Here is a 23,625-nt window from a genome sequence, read left to right on the forward strand (position 1 = left end):
CCAACCCCTTCCCACTATACACACACACCAGATGCCACTGAGCGGTGCGGTCAAAGATGATATAGATAGCCTCCAGACCATCCAGACACTTCCCACTATTTAGGCAAATATCTAAATGTTCACCTTTGCTTCCTCACAGGTTTGCTATAAGGTAATTATGGCAGATGATCACAGTGCTGATCACCACCAAAAACAAAAAATTGTTCATTTTTATTTAAAGGGGGAACCTGAATTTTCAAACAGGCAAATATATATATATATATATATATATATATATATATATATATATATATATATATACATACTGGGATTAATAGGAGTCCATCTGTGTGAGGCGAAACATTTTGATATCCGAAAACAAATTAAAGCATATTGCGCTGGATTTTTGAAATATTTATTTTATTGGTTGCATCTAGTGAACAGACACTGTTTCCCATGTTGCTTCAAAGTCGGGAGCGATGTCATGCAACAAAAGGTTACATCTGGAGGAAGTACAATATTACAGCTCCGAGGGACATCTGGAAGACATGAACTTGCGGCGGCCTGCTAAGCCTCCTCTTAAACGGGGTGACAGGCGGCTTTCCATGCGGCGCTGGGACAGAACTCCGTCAGATATTCCTCTGCCTACTCATTGGGTCACTCTGAAGTCATCGGCCCTGTAGAAAACAAAGCATCCGGGTGTAAGAGAGATGCGATGGTGCTGATTTATGGGCCTATAGGTAGAAACGGGGGTGGATAGTGCGGTTTGGCAAGAGCAATTCCAGATGAACAAAAGCAATATTTTTTTCTTTTGCTAGTATTTGGGGGTTAAAATCAGTCTATTTCCAAGCAAAATTAATTTTCGTAAACCTATGAAAATCAAGAATCCTGAACAGGGGCGTAACTTGAAAACACTAGGCCCCCCTGTGAAACTTTGGATGGGACCACCTCCCACCAAACACCCCCCTCACCCGTGCTAAAACGTACACGTTTTCACACATACAGACACATATGGGGCTTGATTCACAAAGCGGTGCTAACTGTTAGCACGCCTGTGAAAACGCCTTTAGCACGTCTAAACGAGCTTTTCGCGCACAAAACTTTACGCTCGCAAAACTTTATGCGCGCACTGCACGGAGCGCAGGGCGCTCAGCGCGAAGTGCCCATTAAAGCCCATAAAGGACTTGGTTTTGCGCGCGGTATTTAGCGCGCGATCTGATTGAGAAAACCAATGCTAACCTACTTAGCACCCTGGTTAGCACGCCTAAAGACTTTAGACGTGCTAAGTAGGTTAGCACCGCATAGTGAATCAAGCCCATGGTGTGCAAAAAACACACACAGAAAACTGACAGACGAGTGTGCTCCCAGCCTCAGCTTATTACACTCACTCTGTCTTCTGATGGAGCAGAACTGGCTCTGCAGACTCTTCCAGCATCACTACAGTATATTATATATATCACTGGTGGAGGAGTAGGGAGGTTGGGGGCTGGGCACTGTACATAAGACCCTGCTGTACACTGAATAGGGACTATCAGTGGCTGAGCAGTTGCAGTCAGTGCAGAGAGCAGAAAGTTTTTTTTCTCTTCTTGCCCTTACTTGTCAGTCTTTCAGGACAGGTCCCCCCTGTGGCTTCTGCACCCCCCCCCCCCCCCCGTGGCTTCTGGCCCCCACTGTGGCTGCATACCTTGCAGGATCTATTGTTACGCCCCTGATTCTGAAATATTTGTGTACTAATGTACTTATGCCTGAGGCAGACCTCCAGGCATCACTTTGAAAAGAGACACTCGTGTTTGATACTGTGATATACTGTATTTAAATCTGTTGGAGCTTAGTGTTCATAACACGCAGATAGGCACCCAGTATAACAAGTTGGAACTCTTTACTGAAGAAAAACAAGCAGAGAGAAATCATACACCACCATCAGGAAATGCAGCTTACTTAAAACAGGAAGAACAGAGTAAATACAGGTAATTACAATCCCGTTAATATTAACATTGCATTTTACCCACAGTGACATCCTGTGGTTGTTCAACTGTACTGCAGCTTAAGGCAACTATGTTGTTAAATCTGCTTAAAGAAAAACAAAAAAAGATGTTTTCGTAAGGCAATCTGTATTTCCTTTTCTGCTGGTTGGCCAACGTAGCATAATGGGAAGCGTGTATTTATAGTTTTTACGCCCCTAGGCCAGCTTTCTGACGGCTCCCCTTATTCCCTGTGCAGCACCCCCTCCTAATTCTTGTGCAGCCCCCTCTTCCATGTCAACATTCATGTACAGCAATCCCCTCCTATTCCTTGTGCAGCCCCCTCTACCATGTCTAACCTTCATGTACAGCACTCTCTCCTATTCCCTGTGCAGCCCCCTCTTCCATGTCTAACCTTCATGTACAGCACCCCCTCCTATTCCTTGTGCAGCCCCCTCTTCCATGTCTGACCTTCATGTATAGCAATCCCCTCCTATTCCTTGTGCAGCCCCCTCTTCCACGTCTAACCTTCATGTACAGCACTCCCTCCTATTCCTTGTGCAGCCCCCTCTTCCATGTCTAACCTTCATGTACAGCACCTCCTCCTATTCCTTGTGCAGCCCCCTCTTCCATGTCTAACCTTCATGTACAGCACCCCCTCCTATTCCTTGTGCAGCCCCCTCTTCCATGTCTAACCTTCATGTACAGCAATCCCCTCCTATTCCTTGTGCAGCCCCCTCTTCCATGTCTAACCTTCATGTACAGCACTCCCCTCCTATTCCTTGTGCAGCCCCCTCTTCCATGTCTAACCTTCATGTACAGCAATCCTCTCCTATTCCTTGTGCAGCCCCCTCTTCCATGTCTGACCTTCATGTATAGCAATCCCCTCCTATTCCTTGTGCAGTCCCCTCTTCCATGTCTAACCTTCATGTACAGCACCCTCCCTCCTATTCCTTGTGCAGCCCCCTCTTCCATGTCTAACCTTCATGTACAGCACCCCCCTCCTATTCCTTGTGCAGCCCCCTCTTCCATGTCTAACCTTCATGTACAGCAATCCCCTCCTATTCCTTGTGCAGCCCCCTCTTCCATGTCTGACCTTCATGTATAGCACCCCCTCCTATTCCTTGTGCAGCCCCCTCTTCCATGTCTAACCTTCATGTACAGATATCCGCTCCTATTCCTTGTGCAGCCCCCTCTTCCATGTCTAACCTTCATGTACAGCACCTCCCTCCTATTCCTTGTGCAGCCCCCTCTTCCATGTCTAACCTTCATGTACAGCACTCCCCTCCTATTCCTTGTGCAGCCCCCTCTTCCATGTCTAACCTTCATGTACAGCACCCTCCCTCCTATTCCTTGTGCAGCCCCCTCTTCCATGTCTAACCTTCATGTACAGCACCCCCCTCCTATTCCTTGTGCAGCCCCCTCTTCCATGTCTAACCTTCATGTACAGCACTCCCCTCCTATTCCTTGTGCAGTCCCCTCTTCCATGTCTAACCTTCATGTACAGCACCCCCCTCCTATTCCTTGTGCAGCCCCCTCTTCCATGTCTAACCTTCATGTACAGAAGCCCCTTCAGTTATTTACAGATCCCTAAGGCTACGTTTCCACTGTAGCGTGACATTTTCGCTTGCAAAAAAATCGTATAAGATTTTTCTGATTGGGGAAAATTTGCATGTAAATTTGTATGCGTTTTTATGCGAATTTTCGTACGCGAAAATTCGCATTAGTTAAATATGCATAATCTGCCTAGTAACAGTTTAGTCATGACTGCTGACAACTTCCTGTAACCATGGATCTAATGCGAATTTTCGGGCAAGTAACGCGACAATTCGCATTGCCTATACAAAGCATTGTATGCGAATCGTACGCGATGTCCGAAAAAATGATACTGGACCTCAGATTTTTTCACGTGTACGAATGTTAACAAAAATTCGCATTGAATGGAAACAGCTCCATTCACCACCATTAGTTGCAAAATCAATGTAAATTATATAGTCCAGTAGCGGTCTAGTCCTAGGAAAAGAAGTGAGTGGACTCACTCCGAAAACCAAAACATGGGCGTGGTCAAGCATAACATGGGCGTGGTAATGGGTGGGGCCAAATATACATGACCTTAGCAGTGATGTAAAAGGTCTGCCGGGGAAGTTTGAGCTCTGCCGTAATGTATCCCCCAAAAATAGATGTAATCTGACAGCATTTCACCAAAAAGACATGTAATCTGGTAGAAATTCCTCCAAAATACAGATAATATGGCAGTGGTTCCCCCAAAATAGACAATGTGGCAGTTCACATAATCTGGAAGCAGTTTCCCAACATACGCAAAACCTGACAGCGGTTCACCTAAAATACACATAACACCCAACATACATATAATCTGGCAGCAGTGGTCCCCCAAACATACATAATCTGGCAGCAGTTCCCCAAACTACGCGAAATCTATCAGCAGCCGTTCCCCTAACATACACATAATCTGGTACCGGTTCCCCAAAATACATGAAACCTGACAGCGGATCACCCAAAATACACGTAACACCCAAAATACACGAAATCTGGCAGCAGCTGTTCCCCTAACATACACATAATCTGGCAGCGGTTCCCCAAAAATGCAGATAATCTGACAGCAGTTCCCCCAAAATAGGTACCCCCAGCATAGGTAGCCAGGTCTACAGGTGTCCCCAGTATAAGAAGCCATGAGTATAGTTGTCCCCAGAATAGGTAGTCAGGTGTATAATGTCCACAGAATAGGTGGCCAGGTGTATATGTTCCATAAGTAGCCAGGTGTGTAGTAGTCCCCAGTATATGTAGCCAGGTGTATAGCTGTCCCCAGTATATGTAGCCAGGTGTATAGCTGTCCCCAGTATATGTAGCCAGGGGGATATGTGCCCAGTATATGTAGTCAGAGGTATATGTGCCCAGTATATGTAGTCAGAGGTATATGTCCCCAGTATATGTAGGCAGGGGTATATGTGCCCAGTATATGTAGTCAGGGGTATATGTCCCCAGTATATGTAGACAGGGGTATATGAGCCCAGTATATGTAGGCAGGTGTATATGTGCCAGTATACGTAGTCAGGGGGTATATGTGCCCAGTATATATAGCCAGGGAGATATGTGCCCAGTATATGTAGTCAGGGGTATATGTGCCCAGTATATGTAGTCAGGGGTATATGTGCCCAGTATATGTAGCCAGAGGTATATGTGCCCAGTATATGTAGTCAGGGGTATATGTGCCCAGTATATGTAGTCAGGGGTATATGTCCCCAGTATATGTAGGCAGGGGTATATGTGCCCAGTATATATAGCCAGGGGGATATGTGCCCAGTATATGTAGCCAGGGGGATATGTACCCAGTATATGTAGTCAGGGGTATATGTGCCCAGTATATATAGCCAGGGGGATATGTGCCCAGTATATGTAGTCAGGGGTATATGTCCCCAGTATATGTAGGCAGGGGTATATGTGCCCAGTATATATAGCCAGGGGGATATGTGCCCAGTATATGTAGCCAGGGGGATATGTACCCAGTATATGTAGTCAGGGGTATATGTGCCCAGTATATATAGCCAGGGGGATATGTGCCCAGTATATTTAGGCAGGGGTATATGTCCCCAGGTAGCCAGGTGTCCCCCCCAGCAGGAGGGGAGCAGCACAGAGAAGGAGAGCTGTGGGGACAGTGGGGAAGGGCGGACTTCTCCCCCCCCCCCTTCCCTCACCTAGGGGCTTCTCCTTCCTGGCTCTACCCTCCGGTATTTTTAAAGTTCGGCGGCTAAAGTGTGGAGACTTACCGCCGTGCTTCCAGCCGCAACTCGCAGGGGACGTTCTGCTCTGTGCGCGGCTAGAGCTAGTCGCAGGGGACGCTCTGCTCTGTGCGCGGCTAGAGCTAGTCTGGTCTTGAGTAGACCAGACTAGCCGCGCACAGAGCAGAGCGTCCCCTTCGAGTTGCGGCTGGTAGCACGACGGTAAGTCTCCGCCCACTTTAGCCGCCGAACTTTAAAAATACCGGAGGGGAGAGCCAGGAAGGAGAAGCCCCTAGGTGAGGGAAAGGGGGGGGGGGGGGAAGACGTCCGCCCTTCCCCGCTGTCCCCATAGCTCTCCTTCTCTGCGCTGCTCCCCTCCACACAAGCCAGGGTGGACGGCGTCCACGCTGAGGAAAAAGTAAGTGGACGCCGTCCACCCGCGTTCACGCAGGACTCGACCCTTGTAGTCCAGGTAATAAACAAGATGCATGTGGTGAATTGCAGAAAATCAGGGCTGCTCACAGTCCACAGAGCCCTCTGCTGGTGGCACAATGAAAGTCCCAGCAGTCCATGCAAATACTGCCACCAGCAGGCAGGAGAAGGTCATGCATGGTTCCTAACAGCCAATTTCAGTCAGCAAGCAGGTAAACACATCCATGCTGAGGCATTATCAGGTCTCTACCATTATACCATCTCTACCATGTGTTATGCATGCAAATGAATTAGAATAAAATCTCCAATGAGGAACAAATGGTACCACTTAGGCAGCCTTAGTGCTGGTAAAAGGGTCCAGTACAGAAAGCTGTTGTATGCAATCTACTCTAAGGGCTGAGACACACCAGAAAAGCTCCCCAATGCTAGAGGTTTCAAAAGCTCTTCCCAATGTAATGCTATGGTTTTTGTTTTACAAAACCTCATCCCTCCAGTGTGCACAGACACATAGGATAACATTAGCAGGAGGTTTCAAAAACTCAAAATGCTCAGAAAAACTCCTCTGGTGTGCACCAGGCCTAAAGCAGATTCTGCCTCATAGTCATGAAGTAGGAAAGAGGGCATGGCTACAACTTTGAAGCCTCACAGCCTCCCCTCCTCCTGGCATGTAACCAGCCTATTAGTGCCATGTGGCCAGGTGGAAGGGGGGTCAGGGCTACACAGGGTTTAGCCACACCCCTCCCACTCATATGATTATAAAATAGCCTCTATATTCATAATGCAGAGCTATGTATGGTGATATAAGCAGGCAGGGGCATGCCTATAGTAACTTCTGTAGTCAGGACAGTAGAGTGACCAGAAATATTTCCCTGCAGTGTCATCCTTCAGTGAGTATGTTAAGGGTGTATACGGTACAGTGTCATGTTTAGTGACACTATGTTAGGATAGATACAGTATATAGGAAGGATTTTACAATGCAGAATACTCCTCCCTGCATTCTGGGAATCCATGTATATTTTTTACTGGCTTCAGAACTCTCAGTAAAAGAATCATTCCTCAGTAATGCACCAGACAGGACTAAAGATGTCACCATGAAAAAAATTCAGTTTGTAAATCAAGATTTTACAATGGGCGAATACTGACTAAATCATTAATAAATTAATAGTTCCTATTTAAAGTGACCATATTATTATTATGTATTTACATAGCGCCAACATCTTCTGCAGCGCTGTACAGAGTATATTGTCTTGTCGCTAACCTGGTATCATTTGCAGTGACAGTTCTGCATTATAAGAATCCTAGTTTTACTTCTGTGAATTGTCCGTGGCGTGGTGAGATATGGAGGCACTCCTCTGTATGAATAGATCAGTGTCTGACTGAAGTGGATCATTCCGGCTTATTACAGAGAACTGCAGAGGCAGCAGGATGTCCCTGACAGAATGATGGCAGCTCTGCGTTCCCAAATCTTGTCCCAGGAGATGACGATTAGTTTGTCTGTCTGATTGCATCTTGTTAAAGTATAATGACCGCGCTTTTCTTGGGTCAGGCGGAGTTCAATCGCTCCCCAAGGCCTGTCCGGTACGACTCCCCTGCGTCACTGCGACACGGCTGCAGTAACACAGCGGCCATTACGCTGGAAGCTACTGTGTGTGTGTGTGTGTGTGTGTGTCAGCTCCGCAGAGGGGAATAGAGATGGACACTGGAGATATAATGTTATTTATTACTCTCTTACAAATACAAGCTGAATCCGCAGGCCACCCATCACTAGAATGTGGGGTAAGAGAAGAGGACCTGTAACCTCTCTGAGTAGACTCTGCACTTCTGCCCCTTTAAGGGTCATTCTGGATTATTTTCAATATCATTTCCAGTTAGCTGGCATACATAAGCGTGGTCAAAAAGTGGCAAAATAGGGCCCTGATCAAGCTGTTGCTGAGCTCCTATAGTGATAGGCAAAGGCGTATCTACAGGGGTGCAGGTATGGCATATGCCAAGGGCGCCTCTTACTGTGGGAGCTGCTCTATAGCATCCTTGGTGTTCTTCATATAGATTCAAATTTTTATCTGGGGGACATTCTGCTGGCTGGTAACATTTTTGGGGGGTACTGCTACTGGCTGCCTGTTATTTGGGGCATATGTAAAGATTGACCTATTGCCATACTCAGGGCCGGATTTCTGGAAAGGCCCCACTTGCAGCAGTGGAATAAAAGCAAGGAGAGAGGCCTGGGAAGGCTGTATGGGACCTATGGGTAAGTATCTAACCTGAAGCAAGATTCCTTGCTTCAGGTTTGCTTTAGGCTATCTATACTGTTCAGTGGCGTAACAATAGCCACCGCCGCTACTGCAGTGGCGGGGAGGCCGGGCAGCTGGGGAGGGGGCCGGGGCTGATGGCAGCCTCGTACCTTAATATAACAATGCAGAAACCGTTGCAGAAGCGGGAAGCCTTATAACATTACTTGCTCTGGCAATCGGGACGCCTCTACTTCCTGGTTAGTTTGCAAGTGCCATGCATCCAGCCAATCACCATGTGGCTTCAGACCCCGCATGGTGATTGGCTGGCTGCACTGCACTTTTTACTAACCAGGATGTGGAGGGAACGCGATCCTCGAAGCAGGTAATGTATAAGGCCCGGTTCACATTGGCGTTATTTTGCGGACCGCTGCCGGACCACATACAACGGAAACGGAACAGACGAGAAAGGGTCCAATGTTAATCAATGGATCTATACGCACTCGTCCGTTCCACCGGATTCGGATCCGGATGTGTTTTGCGGTCCGGAATTTTCCAACCTGCGCCTTTTTTCCTGACCGGTATCTCCATCCACCCCCCCCTCGGAACGGATCCCGACAAAAAACCCAGCACAACAGGAACCAATAGAAAACAGAAGTGTCACAACACACTGCCTGATAAAAGCCGGACGTTCTATCCCACTTCCTGTGTATTTTCAATGGTACAGGTGGCCATTTTGGATAGTGACACATGTGCCCAGCGCTGTGCGAGTGGGACAGCTCCCAGTTTCTCATAGAGCTGTTTGGGAACATGGCAGAGCTCAGGGAATACTCCATTGAGGACCTGATTGTCCAGGTGCAGGGGAAACCTGCCCTGTGGGACATGGGGCATCCAGACCACAGTAATGTACGGCTGTGCAGGAAGCTATGGCATCAAATCGCCAAAGAGTATGTGGAGGGGTTTGACGACCTGAGTCGGGCCAACAAAACCTCACAAGGTAGGTGTACAACAACTGTTTGGGGGGGGGGGGGCTTGTGGTTTTGCATGTTTTGTTAGCTTGTGATGTGTTTCACCATGGTCCACACAGCAGTCTCCCTCTCCAATATGATGTCCACACAGCAGGCTCTCTCCAAAAATGACCCCAGCTCTTTCCAGACCCCCAGGTATTTATACGGTATATCTCTTTAAAAAACGGAAACGGATTACAAACGCAGCGGAAAGATGAAAATCCGGATGGAAACGGAACGTAAACAGTCCGGATCCTGATTGCAAACGGATGTTTTTGGAACAGAACAGATCCATTCCAACGGACCGTTTTTGTACAAAATGCAAGTGTGAACCGGGCCTAAGGCTTCATGCTTTTGCTGCTCTTTCTGCATTATTACAGTGGGCACAAGACTGGGACCCTCTAGCGCCACCCCATTCATCTCTGGGGGGAGAGTGGGTTTGGGGGGCGCCGACAAATCTCTGTAGAGGGCGTGGCCAGCTATAGTTACACCCCTGATCCTGGTATCTGTGGTTGATCATAAAAGGAGGGAGCATTCCTACAAAGTTGAACTTCAGTTTTTGGTTTGTGATGTAGACTTTCTGTTTTGTTTTCTTAACAAAATCTTTCCACTTTAAAAGAACATCTTGCTTTTTAAACCAGATAGAAGTAATTTACTGTGACTGGGGTGATGTTATCTATGCACGCTCCTTAATAGTATAAATATTGAGTCACTCTTTATTAGTATTTATTGAGGCCGGAGCAGCTGACATCAGCACATCCCTGTCAGATGAACCTCACATATTGTCTGTGTCAGGCTTCATGTTCAGAGGCGTCTTGCTGTGCGTTCAGCCGAGCTGCAAACATATTTCGGAGACCAGGAGGCTATAAGGTTACCAGAAATGTCCTGAGCAGTCCGGCAAGGGTGGATTTAAAGACGAACGCACTTGTAAAAATATCAGCATTTCTGGTAACACACCAATAATACCGAACTACCGTGTTTCCACAACTGGAGTCCAGTTCCGTCCCCACGAGTTTACACAGCTGTTAAATCACCACCGCTGCATGTGGCGGCGATATGTTGGGAACAGGAGTGGAAGTAATCCGCTTGGCCTGTTCCAGGTGGTAGTTAGTGGAGTGAGGTAGAAATGAATATACAATAATAATAATTCTTCAAAATTTACTGGAAAATGTTCAGAGCCAAATTACCTCCTAATAATTTTAAAATGTTGGAGGTTCGTAATTTGCTCCTGTGTGGTGTTCTAATCCTCAGAGGCTGTTAATCTAATATTGCTTAACCACTTGAGGACTACAGTGTTAAACCCCCCTAAAGACCAGGCCAGTTTTTGCTTAATAGGCCACTGCAGCTTTAAGTCCAAGCTGCAGGGCCACACGACACAGCACACAAGTGATTCCCCCCCCCCCACCATTTCTCCCCACCAACAGAGCTCTGTGTTAGTGGGGTCTGATCGGCCACCAAATGTTTATTTTTTTTATATAAATACTTATATGCATTATTATTTTTTTACATTTTTTAAGCTATTTATTTAATTTGAAAGGCTGGCAACACAGTTGCAAAAGTAAAAAGCAGCTCTTTATTTGTAAGTCATTAAAATGACATACATGTCAATAAAAGATCAAAAAATGGCATGAGCAGCGACAGACCGTGCTGCAAGGGCTGATCACCTAAGGAGTAGTTGACAGCTATTAGAGATTCCTCACTAATGGCAAGACCCACTAGTGAGGACAGGAAAGTCAGACAAGCAGAGTAGGCAACGTACGGACAGATAAAGTACAAAGACAGAAGGCTGATTCAATGTTAGGTTCAGGCAGAGTCGGCAACAGTAATCAGATAGGCAGAGGTACCGAATCAGCAAACAGGAGAGTAGTCAAGGAAGCAGAAGGTCATAACAGATAAACAATAGCAATATAGCAATATCCTAGTCTAGGTGTGAAGTCCTTGGTTTCAACACCTGGGATCTAGACCAAGGTATAGTACACAGATAACACAATGCAATTAGTACTTTAAGCTATCAACGGAAACTGGCTAAGTGTGGATCCCCAGCTCCAGCTGGTTCTAGCACACTGTAGGATCTGACTAGGGTCTGAGCGCTAACACGTTAGCATTTGCAACAGCAGACAACCAGTAACTGACAGGCAGGTCCTATATATACTCAGAGCGCTCCACAGCGCCGCCCCAGTCACTCAGCCAATCCGGAGCACTACTGGAGTCAGCTGACCGGCTGATCAGCTGACTCCCCTTTTACTTGCATAAAGGTCCTGACGCCTAGCGCGCGTGCGCGCAGCTCTCATTCTATGTGCACTAGAAGGACCAGGCAAAGCGGCAGCATGTAACTGCATGGCAGAGGCCACCGGCTTATCCACGGAGATAGCCGCCAAGCCGCTTGCCCCTGCGGCGGTATCTCCGCTATCCTTTACACTGAGTAAAGACGTTACAGCCTACCTGAATGACATCATGCAACATTTTAAATTTGATTGGCTAATTGATGTATATGTGGATATATAAGGGATATGCAGTTAATATGGCTGTGTAGCTTGAGAAAGAGCTGACTGGCTCGAAACAGCGGGCTGTCGCTGCTCATGCCATTTTTTGATCTTTTATGGACATGTATGTCATTTTAATGACTTACAAATAAAGAGCTGATTTTTACTTTTGCAACTGTGGAGCCAGCCTTTCTTGTACTTTGTGGTTAAAGGATCCCTATGGTACTGGGACCCCAGGCTTGGGCACACGGACATTCCTCTGTTGTTTGGGTGCTCCTCCATCCTGTTTTTTGCACCATTCTTTGTCAGATTCGATTCAATTTGATTCAATCTGACATGTCCGATTCATGATTCAATTCGATTCGATTCAAATTGAATCAAATCTGACAAAGAATCATATGGTGTAGATGGGACTGATTCTGGCTGATTCCCCCAGCAGCTTATGACTCATTGCACAAACGACTCTCTGCACAGAGGTCTGGTTGCTTAGCAATAATGTAAACACATGCTGACTCATTGCACAAACGACTCTCTGCACAGAGGTCTGGTTGCTTAGCAATAATGTAAACACATGCTGACTCATTGCACAAACCACTCTCTGCACAGAGGTCTGGTTGCTTAGCAATAATGTAAACACATGCTGAGAGCTCAGCAGAGCTCAGCTGTTACAGCTATAATGGTGATTCCTGCTAGAAGTGGATTATACCACCGAAAACTAGGTAGGCAGGAGTTATGGTTGTGGAATGAAAGTAAAAAAAACCCACCCCTAACAAATGGATTAGCCTCCCAGTCCATCATCCATCTCTGTTTACATTACATGTTGTATTGATGAAACCATTCATTTTTTTTAAAAAAACTTTACACACTATTTTAGAAGGATGTTTAATAATTTATGCATAAGCCACTTTATTTTTTTCCTCATTTGCGAAAGAACCCCTTTAAAGGTAACCTTAAAGAGACTCTGTAACAAATTTTTCAGCCTTAGTTCTTCTATCCTATAAGTTCCTATGCCTGTTCTAATCTGCTCTGGCTTACTGCAGTCTTTCCTAACTGCACTGTCTCTGTAATAAATCAATGTATCTTTCCTCTGTCCTGTTTGTCGGGCTAAGGCTTGATTGTGTGGAATGTGCAGGGCTGCTTGTGATTGGTAGAAGCGATACACACCCTCTGCAGGCCCCCTGCACACTCTGAATGACTCACACACTATGCTTAGCTGAGCCTATTAGAAGCTGGTTAGTTTGTTTGTAAACACTGCCTAAAACTGTTAATTACAAGCCAGGATTGCAGCAGAGAGTGGCAGAAACAGCACAGAGGGGCCCAGGAGAACATAATGAATAGAATGGTATGCTTTTTATTGTAAGAATATTAGAGTACAGATTCTCTTTAAGTCAGGGGAAAAAAATGAGTTTAACTCACCTGGGGCTTCCCTCAGCCCCCTGCAGCTGATCGGTGCCCTCACAGCCCCGCTCTGATGCTCCTGGACCCGCCGGCCGCAATAGCAGTATAGGGGGTGCTATTGTGGCTGGGAACGCGAAGAATCACTCGCGTTCCAAGCCTGTCGGCCGGTGACGGCGGAACCGGAGGTCGCCGCCGGCGGGTCCAGGAGCATCGGAGCGGGGCTGCGAGGGCACCGATCAGCTGCAGGGGGCTGAGGGAAGCCCCAGGTGAGTTAAACTCATTTTTTCCCCCTGACTTAAGGTTACCTTTAAAGAAACACCAAGCCTTTTCAGTGCTGCTGAGTAGATACAGTATTTAGTCTGGAGGTTCACTTTAATTTACAGCCTGAGTCCAGGCACAGATTTTATAAGCATTTAACAGAACATTGTTTTATATTATTGATGTATGACCAAAACATTTTATTTAAAAAAAAAAAAGAAAGGCTAAATGAGACAAACTATCCATTTAGAGGTGCTCATGGACTGACTACTGCCTGCTCACAGCCAGTCAACCTGAAACAATCCTGCTTTAGTCACATGAGTATAGAAGGACAAGAGTGACTGAGTCAAGCAGAAATGGTGCTGACAATTTGGGCACACCAGGCGCCGGCATAGGCTGTATGTTAAGGCTAAAGGGACATTCAGTCCGTAATAAGGGCGCTGTCAAAAGATGGAACCCAAATTTCGATTAACGTAATGTAATCCGGTTGCCAGCAATAGCTGAAAGCCAAATTATGTCTTACCCACCACTCCGCAACAGCCTGCCGCCAGGACTTTTGCAGGAGCAGGGGGAGCCGTTTTTTGGCTTTACCCTGCGCCCAAATTTCCAGGCACCATAAGTACATGTACACGTGGAAGGGCCCCATTGGAATATTTCATGCAACAGCCAGGGCTGGATTTACCCATAGGCACACAAGGCTCGTGCCTACAGGCGGGACCATCCGTGAGAGGCGGCTCACTAGTGCCCTTCCCCCCCTCCCTCCCTTCCTCCCTGAAGAGTGCGAGCGGAGCGTTAAGTATAAGAACACTCACCGGGACCTGACATGTCAGCGCAATGCTCCTAGCGTCATCTCGTAGGTAACAGCGTGTCTCCTTACTGTGACGCGCCTGCATGTACTGGTGGCAGCGCATCACAGTAAGGAGACACGCTGTTACCTAGGAGATGACGCTTGGCGGCGGCGCGCTGCGGGGAGAGAAGCGCTCATCACTGACATGTCAGGTCCCGGTGAGTGTTAGAATACTTTTGGTGTATATGCAGAGCTTCCGTTTGGGTTCAAGGTGCGTTTGCAGTTTCTGGGGGGGGGGGGGCTCAGCGCACCTCTGATTCGAGGCCATTCGGAGGCGGCCTGGTGATGCGCTGATCCACCTTTTGCGCGCTTAATGCTCCGCTCTCACTCTGCACGGAGGGAGGGAGGCTGATGTTACACTTGTCGCCGCTGATCTGAGGTCTGCTATCATGGCTTCCAGCCAGCCTGCACCTTACCCACTCTGCCCCAGCCAGCCTGCACCTTACCCACCCTGCCCCAGCCACCCTGCACCTTAGCCACCCTGCCCCTTAGCCACCCTGCACCTTACCCACTCTGCCCCAGCCAGCCTGCACCTTACCCACTCTGCCCCAGCCAGCACCTTACCCACCCTGCCCCAGCCACCCAGCCTGCACCTTACCCACCCTGCCCCAGCCACCCAGTCCCAGCCAGCCTGCACCCTGCCCCAGCCAGCCTGCACCCATACCCAGCCTGCACCGTGCCCGTCACCCCAGACCCAGCCTGCTTCCAGCCAGCATACACCCGTACCAAGCCTGCACCCTGTCCCAGCCACCCTGTCCCCCAGACTCAGCCTGCACCCATACCCAGCCTGCACCCTGCCCTAGCCACCCTGCCCCCAGCCCCCCTGCACCCTGCCCCAGCCAGCCTGCACCCTGCCCCCAACCCCCCAGCCCTAGCCAGTCTGCACTCAGCCCCAGCCACCCTGCCGCCATACCCAGTCTGCACCCTGCCCTAGCCACCCTGTCCTAGCCACCCCGCCCCCAGACCCAGCCTGCACCCAGACCCAGCTCCATCCAGCCTGCACAACCCCCCCAACTACCCAGCCCTAGCCAGTCTGCACTCAGCCCCAGCCACCCTGCCTCCATACCCAGCCTGCACCCTGCCCTAGCCACCCTGAACTCCGACCCAGCCACCCTGCACCCAGAATCAGCCAGCCTGCCCCCAGACCCAGCCTGCACTTTGCCCCAGCCACCCTGCACTCAGACCCAGCTAGCACCCTGCACTCATATCCAGCCTGCACCTTGCCCTGGCTACTCTACCCCAGGCACCCTGCACCTAGATCCAGCCACCAAGATCCTGCTACCAGACCCAGCCACCCTAAGAAAAGGGGGCGTGAATTAAGGGGCATGGCCTGCGTTAAGGGCGGGGTTTAGGGCGCCAGAGATTATGTGCCTACAGCCTCCTGAGCTGTAAATCGGGCCCTGGAAACAGCAAAAACTCAGTGTACTTTGCAGCTGAAGAATGATGGCTGCTTCCTGTGTTCAATTTGACTCAAAGTTTTAACACAAAAAATTGTACAAAATGGTAAATAATCTTTTAAAATTGATAGGGAATAATATTATTAGATTTAAATATTTCAACAACACCAAGAGCGCCTTTCACCGAATTTCCAATCGTTAGCGGTTAGCAAACCGCTGGGTTAATGTAATCAAATGTCCTATTTTTACACTGGAATAATTCTTCAAAAAATAAAATATTCTAAAGCGCATTATGCAGCATTTTTGCATCAATCAATTACAATTCTGTAAAAAGTATAGAAGAACAAAAATGATTTAAGAATGGCTTGCCAAAAATCATTATATAGCCGCTCCAAAATTGCTAATCGCAAAGCACTTTTCGATGTTAAACAGCTCCAAGAAACACACACACCAGCATCAATATATTTTATGCAGGTAAACCTTAGATTGTTATATACATCATTCAAATTACAGTATATGAATTATGAAATAATGCTTAGATCAAACTGAGCTCTTTTTTGTTGTTGTTGTTGTTAAACATTGGCTTGAGGGTGTTTAGGCTAAACATCCATTAGTCATTACAGCATTGGTATCTGTCTTCAGTCTATCACTGTGCTTTTATGTCACTGCTGGACAGAGATTGATACCAGAGTATTGATTTTAATAGGCCAGCCCCCTCCCGGTAATTACCCATCATTCCCGGCATCCTGTTCCATGTACACCATGCACATCTTTGACATACGAAAAATGGTAATTGCCTTTAAGTAATGTAATTTGGTTGTAGTTCTTATTGTTATCATCTCTATCTGACAGCCAATAATCAGCAAGCCTTTGATCAATTAGGGAATAAAGCCCATAATATCTCTGTAACCTGTAGGATATATTATGAACGATTGATAATGTGTGTCACATGATGTAAAGCCAGGCCTGGCCGTCCGGTTATAGGGTTACCACGGAAAATTGCACTCATTTCCATTTTGTAAAATAAGCATTGGATTAGGGCTAATAGATTTAAAGGGTTATTGTTAAAAAATATATATATATTGTCTTTTGTGGTGTGCTTAAATAGCGGGTCTCTGAAAACTTCTTAAAGCGGATCAGAGATGAAAAACTAACCATAACAAGTAACTTGTCTGTATATTTTATCTAAAGTTTAGGTAGTTTACACAACAAATTTAGCTGCAAACAGCTTTAATAGAATATGATTCTTTCTTTGATACAATGACAGCAGCCATGTTGTTTGTAAACATTACACAGAGGCAGGCTTATCTGCATATTGAGCAAAAAAACCTAATCCCCCCCTCCTCCCCTCTGCCTCTGAAATCTCTGGCTAGTAATACCTCCCCCTCCTCCTGCCCAGACTGAGCTCCCATGAGCCCTTGCTGCTGTCTGAAAGTGCCTTGGCTCTCTGAAAACCTGTGGGCGTGGCTTGTTTAGTTTATATGGAATTACAGTATTAAAACAAAAACAAAAATGTATTTGGCTTGAGGAAAGCCCTATAAACAATAGGAAAGGAACTCAATTATGCAATGTGTAAAAGTTTATCTCGGATCCACTTTAAGCCAAGCTAAACTTTCATAACATAAAGGGGAGCTCTGATTTTGTTGATAAAAGCATTTCAGTGCCAAAGTTCAGTCATCAATCGAGGAAGCCTCCTTACTGAACATGTTTTTACTAGATTTGATATTTTTATATAATATATTAAAATATTATTATATTTATTCTCTGCCTGATCCTGTATCCTATATCACATCATTAAGGTGACGGCTGACATATAGAAGCCATTTCATAAAGGGAGAAAGGGGAGGGAGCAATTTATGACTTGAAGCGGAATGAAACCCAGCATTTCTTCTTTGCTCTAAAATATTTTTTATTTACAGCATATTATATACTACCATCATTTTTTTTTTAGAACACCATTCAACTAATTAAACACAGGACTTACAAGCTTCCTGCAGGGAAAGCTGGAGGCAACCGAAATGGAGATATCATTATCTTGTGTTTACTTAATAGTATCAAGTGAGGAATGTAAACAATTCTCTGACTGTGCAGACACTCCTGAGCACAGACAGACACTCAGAAAGCATTTCTGGGACAATACAATATGAATAAAATGCAAAGGCAGCTCTCAGAGCAAAAAAATAAATTGTACTTTGGGAACATGTAATTTCTGAATGAATAATAATACTTATGCACAAAAGCAAATATGATAACCGTAGGGCATATAAAATGTAGGAAAACATGTTTTTATTGAATATTCTGTTTTATACTGCTTTAAGCCCTAGTAGTCACGCATACCATAAACATTTCATAACAAAATATGTTTTATAATTCAAACCACGTTGGTCCTTTATATCCTGATTCATTTTCCTTCATATTAACATTTGAAAATAAGAAATATATCAATTTAAAGAGTCTGAAGCCAAAATAATTTGCTCTTTTTATTGCCCACCTATGTTAAAGAAAATCTGTAAGGAAAAAAACTCCCCTGGGGGGTACTCACCTCGGGTGGGGGAAGCCTCCGGATCCTATTGAGGCTTCCCCGTCCTCCTCGGTCCCACGGTGGCGGCGAAACTCCTCCCGGAGCGTCAGCGATGTAAATATTTACCTTTTGGCTCCAGAGCAGGCGCAGTATCCGCTCCTTCCTACGGAGATAGGCGGAAATAGCCGATCTACGTTGGACCGCTCTACTGCGCAGGAGCAAGTCTCCTGTGCCTGCGCAGTAGAGCGGACCCGATGGAGATCGGCTATTTCTGCCTATCTCTGTCAGAAGACCCGAAACAGCACCCCCGCTGGAGCCTGGAAAGGTAAATATTGAACAGGCTGTCGGGTCTGTCGGACCGGCTTTGAAGGGCTGCAGCGAGAACCCCTGTGGGACAGGGGAAGCCTCATTAGGATCCGGAGGCTTCCCCCTCCCGAGGTGAGTACCCCCCAGGGGACGTTTTCCTTGTTACAGTGTCTCTTTAAGCAGTAAGATCACAGCTGATTGCCGCAACAGCGCGGCAGAACGAGGTATTTATCCTCCCAAAATCCCGGGGCAAAATTCCACGACTTTCCAGGTCGTGGATTTTGCTGCCTGGGGAGGCAGAGATTTGAGCTGTAGCTCTGCCCTCATTCCAGTCAGTCTCCGCCGATCTCGGCCACTCCCCGCCCCTCTCAGTCTTCTTTCACTGAGAGGGGTGGGGGGAGGCGGCGATCAGCGGAGACTGACTGGAGCAGAGGCAGAGCTACTACGCAAAGCTCTGCCTCCTCCAGGAAGTGAAGGGAGAATTTTGCCCCGGTGATTTCGGGGGAATTAATAAATTGTCCTGCCGCACTGTTGCGGCGAATCAGCTTTGATCTTAAGTGGGCAATAAAAAGAGCAAATTATTTTGGCTTCAGACTCTATTTGAAGGATGGCAATATAGTTTAGAGTCAATTGAACACATTTTCAGTAGATAAATACATATATTTACACAGATCTGTACATGAGTTTTGAAAGAGGGACAAATGAAGAAAAAAGGAGGGACAAATGAGGAAGAAAGAGGGACAGAGGAATTGGCTACCCAAAGAGGGGCTGCGCCCCCAAAAGAGGACAGTCAAAGTGTGGATGTGTGTAGCCTCACTAAGTCTATTTCCTTGCATCTATTAAAGAGAAGTCAACTTCAGAACAGGAAAAAAATGACATTGAAGTTACACATAGAACAATCGTAAACGCAATATCTGCAACATTTTGCTTTACATCGTAGGATTTGGCCTCAAGGTCATTAGACGACCAGTTTGGCTCTGGAATGGTTTCTAATTTTCTCTGCCCGAAATTGTGCTTTAAATCCTAATTAAGCGCAGCAAAATCAAATGAAAAGGTAAACACTGGAAGGGATGATGTTTTCGCTTGGTCACCCGATCTTCTATTTTTCCAAGCTTATCTTCTGTTTTATTTTCTTATTTGCATACAGCGAAAGCAAACAGAGCCCGAGACCTTCCTCCTATTGCAAACATTGTTTCCCGAGTTAAGCCTCCAACCATTTCTTGTAATATCCTCTCGCTGTTTATGGTTGTCCTTCCAAAGCAAACATTGGTCCATGACGGGGATGGGCCCGCAGCTCCAAGACCTGAGACACCACTGTTGTCTTTAAACATGGGGGGCGTCCAGGGGCTCAGACTGTAACCCAAACTTATTTAGATGCTGGGAGCTCAGCGCTCTCCTGGCTCATATCATTTATAAGAGCAACACAGCGCTAATGCCAAGGTGATCTCCTCACTACGGGGGAAGCCAGCCCCAGAGTTCACCTCCACGTTCCCATACTGTTCAAAGCCTGACTCATGTTGCTTTTTAGGGGATTGTGTTCTATTTGTCATGCCTCTGCTTACCCATTCTCTTGGTGTTTCGCTTTAATTCTGTTTGTTTAATTTTTTCTTTCTTTTTTTTTTTTTTAGGCCCGGCAAAACGTGATCTGGAGGGATTGGTGGAATAGACTTCAATCCTGTTTTAGCTCGGCCACCCACTAGGGATGGTCGGAATTGCCAATTTCTGCAAACGCAGATTTCCGTTACTGCGGTATACCGACGGAAATGTGATTACGAAAATATTACGAAATCCATTACAAAACAATACTTTGCATTTCAATTTACTTGTGAACAGTTAATTGGATAAATACTTTTGTACTCGGAAGCATTCAACCAATCAGAGTGCGGATTTTTTTAAAACGTAATTCGGATTGCCATGGTAATTATAGGCCAATTGTTATAATTTAAGTAGGCCTCAGTTACTTGAACTGAGTTAGTGAAAAAGGCTTGGTGTGTAGAATTGCCCTTTAAGGGGATTTTCTCTTAGAGAGAAAAGAGACAGTTCTGATTTTCAGCAGAACTGGTACTGAACATTTCCAAGGCTGGCAGTTACCAGGAACCTGTTCTTTGGGCGAGGCCACCGGTCTAACTGACCCCAACAGTCAAGCCGCGGGAACAGTAAACAAAGCCATATTTATCAAACATTGCATTCTTCGTATATAGGTTATAGAGCGAGCGGAATATTAATTAAGTGGGTGTGTGTTATGACACCACAAGGGGTCTGAGCCAATTGTAGGGTTGAAGGTATGGCTCAGATGATATCATATTTAACTCTGTAGTGACGAGTATTAAAAGCAGGAGATAGGCTGCAGAGCTTACTTACTTTCTGCCTTCTGCCTCAACCTTTACTTTATTTATGTTTTGACAGTTTGTATGTTGTATATACGTAGTATATATGTAACGTAGTATAGACAGAAGATAAAGACTGGTTACCATTTGTAACGATCGGTGTCAGCACGCAGAGAGAATCTGATTATTGGTGATCTGCAGTATCACCAAGAATACAGATCTATACCTGATTATGGATGATCTGCAGAATCACCAATAATACAGATATAGTGCTAACCTCTGGAAACCTCTAGATATATATATGGTGAGTGTTTGGTGTAACAGTATGACTTTGAGCAACCCACCTGATGAATAGGTGACCCTAAGCAGTACAGAAGACACTGCTATGGAGAGTACAGAAACCTTCCAGCAACCTGAGACTCTCCAAGGGGTGGAGTCAGGCTGAAGATAGGAAGGACCAGAGAGTGAGTGACACCTGGAGGTGGATGTCACTGACTGATCGTGGAGACTATCTCTTAAGTGGAGAGAGATAGCTCTCGAGGTCGGGCAAGCCAGGTCAACACACAGACAGATAAAGTATAAAGACAGAAGGCTGATTCGGTATCCAAGTCAGGCAGGGTTTGGCAACGTGATATCAGATATGCGTGGTACCGAATCAGAAAGCAGAGGGATAGTCAGGAAAGCAATAGGTCATAACAATATCAAACAATGCCTAGTCTTGGGTGTGAGGTCCATGGTCTCTACACCCTGGAACTAGTCTGAAGTATAACAGAATAATAACACAAGTAATCTGGCTCAGTGTGAATTCCCAGGTCCTCCTGGTTCAAACACACTGTTGGATCTGACTAAGGTCTGAGTGCTTCCACGTAGTGATCGCAACGGCAGACAATTTGAGAGTGGCCAGCAGTAACCATATATAGAGCAGTGCTCTCTGGCGCCACCCTAAAGTGATCAACCAAAGATTACCAGCTCTGAGGTCAGCTGACCGGCCTGGTCAGCTGATCCCCCCTTGATCATCATAAAAGTTCTGCCTTTCAGCGCGCGCGTATTCCTAAACCTGTGTGAACTAACAGGCTCAGCCACACCAGCTGCACGCTGCTGCGTGCAAACCGCCGGGCTGGGCGCGGAACCAGCCGCCTTGCTGTCAGTACATGCGGCGGCTTTTCCTCGTTCTGCCATGTCACTAGATGCACGCTTCCACGTGCAGACCGCCACGTTGGACGCGGAATCAGCCGCCTTGCTGTCAGTACACGCGGCGGCTTTTCCGCGTTCTCTCACACCATTCACCAGGAATGGGACCAAGAAGCTGCAACGCAAAAGACTTACTACAGAATAATCTGCTTGGCTAAAGATGTAACAAACTGTACTGTATATTTGTTGACTGAATAAACTCCTAACCTCTGAAGACGCCTGAGCAGTTCTATCTCCAATGCTGTTACTGTGATGAGAGTCGTGTTTGCAGCTCTTACTAATGAGTTGCTGGTACCGGAATAAAGGTGTGTTGTGTTGTTGCCAATAGCAACCAATGTATATCTTCTTACACCAATCAAAAGACTTGGATACTACCCAGTAATTGGCCCCATTTATTTTCAAATTCTACTGACCGTAAACTTGTGGCCTGTACGGTCCCTGACTTGTGGAGTCCCTAAGGAGCTTGGGGTTCTCTAGGCAACTGCCTAGTTTGACCCAACGGAAGCACTGGCCATAAGGGGATCGGCTTGTATCACTCATTGCACCCCATGCCTTCTAGACAAGACATGTGAGCTGTAACACAAACTTTTGTTATATGATAAATTGGGAAGGACGTGCTAGCTTAGACAGAAAGCAGTGACTTTTCTCTGGCTGATGGCATGACGATAAATGGGTTTTATCCCCACCAGGATTATAATATATGAGGTTGTTTTAGTTGACATCAATTACAGAACTACTAAATACAGAGAAGAATGATGGATTTCGAAAAAAAATGTTACTTTAAAAATGTCCAGATGTAGTCGGCAGATTCCTATACGGAGAGGACAGTTCCAGTAACAGGGAGCAATGACCCGCATGGTCTGTTTCACTATGAAGCATTATCACTGTCATCTGAGCATTAATCAGGATGACTTATAAGGGATGGAGGACGCAACTCCCAGAGCATTCCTGGATGTACGAGACCTTCAGGAAGTTATCTTTAGATTCTATGGATTAGCATGAGTAAGAACAGAGTTCTTGCTGTGATCCATATATAGGCTACGAGAAATAAAAATAAAATGTAATTTTGGTAAAAACCCAAAAACATTGCTACAAATATGTCCTTTAAAAGTTTCGTTTGCAACTTTCTGGCGCTAATAATGTCACCGTTTTAATTTGCAAGGCCATTTTTGGGCATAAGCAGATTAGGCAGGAAGCTAGAGGGTTGCTGGGTAGTGGGGTGTAGCCGTGTGGGCAGGCAGGGCAGGCCTTGTAGGCCCGGATCTTGGGGGGGGGGGGACACTGTGGCTCAAGATGGTGACTTCGAGGCCAGTTCTAGACTTCCTACTGCCTGAAGCAAACTGTGGAGGATGCTCCGCCCCCAGAGATGCTAAAGTCTCTGTCACAGCTCTCCTGGCGTTTAAATATCAGTTTTTCCTGTTCAGTAAGTCAGCACCTATTCAGTGAGGAGACCGTGGGCAAGACTCCCTAACACTGCTACTGCCTATAGAGCGCACCCTAGTGGCTTCAGCTCTGGCACTTTGAGTCCGCCAGGAGAGAAGCGTACAATAAATGTT

The 23,625-nt window shown here is 46.4% G+C and overlaps 1 long non-coding RNA gene across 5 annotated transcripts in view; it reads right to left on the reverse strand.

Annotated features, from left to right (window-relative positions):
* Nucleotides 1-382: 382 nt before the first annotated feature.
* Nucleotides 383-23,625, reverse strand: part of LOC137518127 (uncharacterized) — a 123,808-nt gene continuing 100,565 nt past the window's right edge. For all 5 annotated transcript variants that reach the window (XR_011020743.1, XR_011020744.1, XR_011020741.1 and 2 more), the window contains one exon: nucleotides 383-656. This is a non-coding gene — a long non-coding RNA (uncharacterized lncRNA). The remainder of the gene's footprint in view (nucleotides 657-23,625) is intronic.

The sequence above is a fragment of the Hyperolius riggenbachi genome, chromosome 5 (genome assembly GCF_040937935.1).
Source record: "Hyperolius riggenbachi isolate aHypRig1 chromosome 5, aHypRig1.pri, whole genome shotgun sequence".
NCBI classification, from domain to species: Eukaryota; Metazoa; Chordata; class Amphibia; order Anura; family Hyperoliidae; genus Hyperolius; species Hyperolius riggenbachi.